General features: G+C 40.7%; 1 pseudogene; it reads left to right on the forward strand.

Annotated features, from left to right (window-relative positions):
* The first annotated feature begins 860 nt into the window (after positions 1-860).
* Positions 861-4365, forward strand: part of LOC101349449 (protein SDA1 homolog) — a 7971-nt pseudogene continuing 4466 nt past the window's right edge.

A 4365-nucleotide genomic window follows, 5' to 3' on the forward strand; every position in this document is an offset into this window, starting at 1 on the left:
GGAAAAGGGGAGGAGTCACGGAAATGCTTTTTTTCTTTTTTAACAAGGAAAAGCCTTGTCGAAATTTGATAATTTTTACTAAATGCAGGTATAATTCTGATAAAATATAAAATTAATTTCTTCTTGAGGACAATGCAAATCATGTAAATGATTTTTTTTTTGCTACGTCTTCTAGGTAAATCAGAGACAAATGTACAGTTCAGACTTGTCCTGGTGTTAATATTCTGTTCCTCTATTTTCCCTGATCCTAAACTTTACCTATTTATTTTGGCCATTTAGTATATGGAATCTTAAAAGCATCCTGAAATTCAATGAAAAACAAAGAAGGCAGCAATAAATGACTTAACAAATGATAAATCACCAGGAGCTTGTTCATTTCTGTCTGTGTGGGTGACATCAGCCACGTGTTGCTCACTCGTAACAGGAGGATCACAATCTGTCTCAGGGGCAGCAAGTTTAGAATCTGCCACTTCCTGTGACCCACCTGCCCCCATCCTGAGGCTGGTGACAGGCCAGGATATCTGCTGCCACTATGAATTCCTATCCCTGGGGCTCTCTTCACCTCCCATGAGCCACTATATTCCTCTAGAAGCAGGAACCTCTGGGGAGAGTTTCTGTTAGCTGATATGTTCATACCAGACCTCAGTCCTTGGTTTGTCTTGCTGACAACTCCACCCTTCCTAGGAGCCCCAAGCCTGGTGGAGGGTATGTGGACTCAACCAGAGTTGCTGGAATCAAAGGAAAATCCCACAGCCTTAACTAAGGGATCTGGCCCAGGGACTCCGCAGAGAGTCCAAGGAACCCAGAAGAGACAGTATCTACATGGTCAGTCATTCAGTATTCACACACAAAAATTAAACATGTACTGGTATGAAATGGTATTAAGGAATTATTGTTAATTTCAGTAGATGTGATAATGACTTTGTAGTTATGTTAAAACAAATAGTATTTATTTATTAGAGATACATACTGAGATATTTATGAGTGAAATACTATGTCTGGGATTTACCTTAAAAATACTCTAGCAAGGGCAAAGTGAACTGATGTCTGCAACTTACTTTGAAATGCATCAGAAATAAGATTGATTGGTGGATAGAGGGATGAACAGATATCAGCAAATATAGCAAAATGTTAATTGTAGAATCTAGGTGATAGGTACATGAGTATTCACTATACAATTCTTTCAACTTTTCTGTAAGTTTGAAAATTTTCATAACAATATGTTGAGGGGAGGAGGGAATCCGTAACAAAAGCAAAATTTCAGTTTCTAAGCCACAGCCGAAACAGGTTGGTGGCTTTCCACAGTATGTGTTTTCTGAGAACAGCTTGCTGCAGAGCCAGTCTGCAGCCAACATGTTCAGTAGAAACTGCCCAGCAACCTGCCACAGTTACAGAATCTGATCAAGCGGGACCCAATGGCCAACATGGAGTTTCTACAGCAGTATAATCACTACAAATCCAATGTGAAGATTTTCAAATTACAACCAAATAAACCCAGCAAAGAAGCTGGTGATGTTTACGGCACAGATTGGTCACTACTACCCAGAACATCTAAGTAACTTTTCTCAAGAGCTGAAAGATTTTCTCTCCTCAGTCACACTGTCTTGGATCCAGATCTTCAAACGAGATTTTGCAAAGCTTTGATCTTGCTGAGAAATAAGAACTCATCAGTCCATCAAGATTGCTAGAGCTCTTCTTTCAACTTCTGTGTTGTCATGATAAGCTTCTGCAAAAGACTTTATAAACTCATAGTGTCACTGAGATCAAGAATATAAATGCAAAAATAAAACTTTGAGGAATAAATTTAACCAAGGAGGTGACAGACATACACTGAAAGCTATAAAACTGCTGAAAGAAAGTTTAAAAGACCTAAATAAATGGATAGATATCCCATGTTCATGGGTTGGAAGACTTAATTATTGTTAAGATGTCAATACCACCCAAAGTGATATATAGATTCATCACAATCCCTATCAAAATTCTAACAGCCTTACTTGTAGAAAAGGAAAAGCCAATCATCAAATTTATATGGAGGCCCTGAATAGCCAAAGCAATGTTGAAAAAGAACAAAGTAGGACTCACCCTTCCTGATTCAAAACATACTATAAAGCCACAATAATCAAAACTGTGTGGTACTGGTATAAGGATAGACATATAGACCAATGGAATAAAATTGAAACTTCAGAAATAAAACCATACATTTATATTCAATTAATTTTCAACAGGAGCCCTGGTGGTGCAGTGGTTGAGAGCTACAGTGAGCTACGGTAAGCTATGGCTGCTAACCAAAAGTTCAGCAGTTCAAATCCACCAGCCACTCCTTGGAAACCCTATGGGACAGTTCCACTCTGTCCTATAGGGTTGCTATGAGTCAGAATCGACTTGATGGCAATGGGTTTTTGGTTTTAATTTTCAACAAGGGTTCTAAGTCCATTCGATGGGGAAAGAACAGTCTCTTCAATAAATGGTGCTGGGAGAACTGGATCTCCATGTGCAAAAAAGGAAGCTGGAACCATACTTCATACCATATACAAAAATTAACTCAAAATGGATCAACAACCTAAATGTAAGAACTAAAACCATAAAACTCTTAGAAGAAAACATAGGGGTAATGCTTTTGGACCTAATTTTCAACAATTGATTCTATAGATATGACACCAAAAACACAAGCAACAAAAAATTTTGTGCATCAAAGGACTCTATCAACAAAATGAAGAGACAACCTCCATAATGGAAGAAAATATATGGAAACTTTATATATATCTGATCAGGGTTTAATATCCAGAGTAGATAAAGAACTTCAACAACTCAATAACAAAAAGACAAACAACCCAACCAAAAAAATGAGCAAAGGACCTGAATAGACATTTCACCAAAGAAGATATACAGATTACAGGGCAACATGACGCTATAGTCAGAAGCACCACGCTGTCCCTCCACAGCAAAGATCAGAAAAACTGAGTCAAACAGAGTCACACGTCAATCCTGAAACCCTAAGCATCAAATGAAGAGATAAAGAACTCAGCCAAGCACCAAATGGAATAAGAAACTGACCGAGAACAGAGCGCAAGGAGAGATACATGCAGAGATCCCCAATCAGCTACCGCAGCACAGATCTACCATCTTGGACTCCTACTGGAGATCAGCGAACAGGAGGTACGAGAAAGCAGCTTCACAGAGCTTCCAGCAGGAGACAGAACAACCAGTAACCCATGATATAGGCTTTCCCACCCCCCACCCTTCTTCACCACCACTTAGCCTCTTCTGCTTCCTGCAGCCACAGTCTATTGGCCGGGAAGCACGAGCTTCCCCCCAGTGCCGCTTGGATTCCACTTGGCTGCACTGGCCAGCTCCCTGAGTGCCATTTGTTGGCTGATGATGTTGCTTTTTTCCACTTCTTTATAGATTTTTTCCTTACCTCTCACCACCTCCCCCTGCTTTCTCTCAAATACCTGGCTCTGTGCGCCGTCTTTGCTTCTTCCTGAAAGGCTGCAAAACACTGCTCAACTGTGAAACTGCTTCCCGGCCCATGCCGCCACGCTGCTGGGATCTTCGGGGCTTTTTTGTTTGTTGTTTGTGTGCTCTGATTTGTTCTGTTTTGATTTGTTTGTTTGTCTTCTTTTTCTTTTCTTGGCTTGGGAGCCCCTTCTAGCCAGGTGGTACCACAAGGCTTGAAAGCTAGTCCCTTACTCTTTGCAGATGCACAGGGACATCCCTGGGGGCATTTCTTTTTTCTTTTTTTGTTTGTTTGTTTTTGTCTTTTTTTTTTCATTTGTTTGTTTAGTTTTCTTCTCTCTATTATTCCCTTTCTGTCTTTCTTCATTTCCAGTTTCTCAATTTATTCATTTTTTTCTTTTGCCCTTTTTCTTTTTTTTTTCATTTTTGTTTTTCCCCATTTCTCAGTCTCTCATCTCTCCACTCCAATAGCAAGCTCGCTTAGCACTCTTCTTTGTTTGTGTGTATGTTTTTGGCTCCTGTTCCTCTCTCCTCTCTCATCTTTCCCATACCCATCTTAGCTCCACACATCACAATCTACCCCCTCCTTCCTGCCTACCTGTACCATGCGCTGAACATTATACTCCCAAGCAGCATAGGCATGGCCTACTGGAACCTGCCCTGCACTGATTCCCGGTGTGCACTATCAGCCCTGGTACATGCCACAAACAACCCATCCAAGCAACTCCCCTTCAGCCAGACCTGCCCTGCTGTACCATACCTGAGTGACTGACCCTGCCCATTGGAGAAGGAGGTGAAAAGTATCATGCCCACAGATGAGCAAACAACAAAGAACGCACAGCCCGCCTGCTCAGACATAACCAAATAAAACAAAAAAGCAGGATGAAACAAACAAATCTACAATTAGTA

This window comes from Trichechus manatus, unplaced genomic scaffold (assembly GCF_000243295.1).
Source record: "Trichechus manatus latirostris isolate Lorelei unplaced genomic scaffold, TriManLat1.0 scaffold00046, whole genome shotgun sequence".
Classification (NCBI taxonomy): Eukaryota; Metazoa; Chordata; class Mammalia; order Sirenia; family Trichechidae; genus Trichechus; species Trichechus manatus.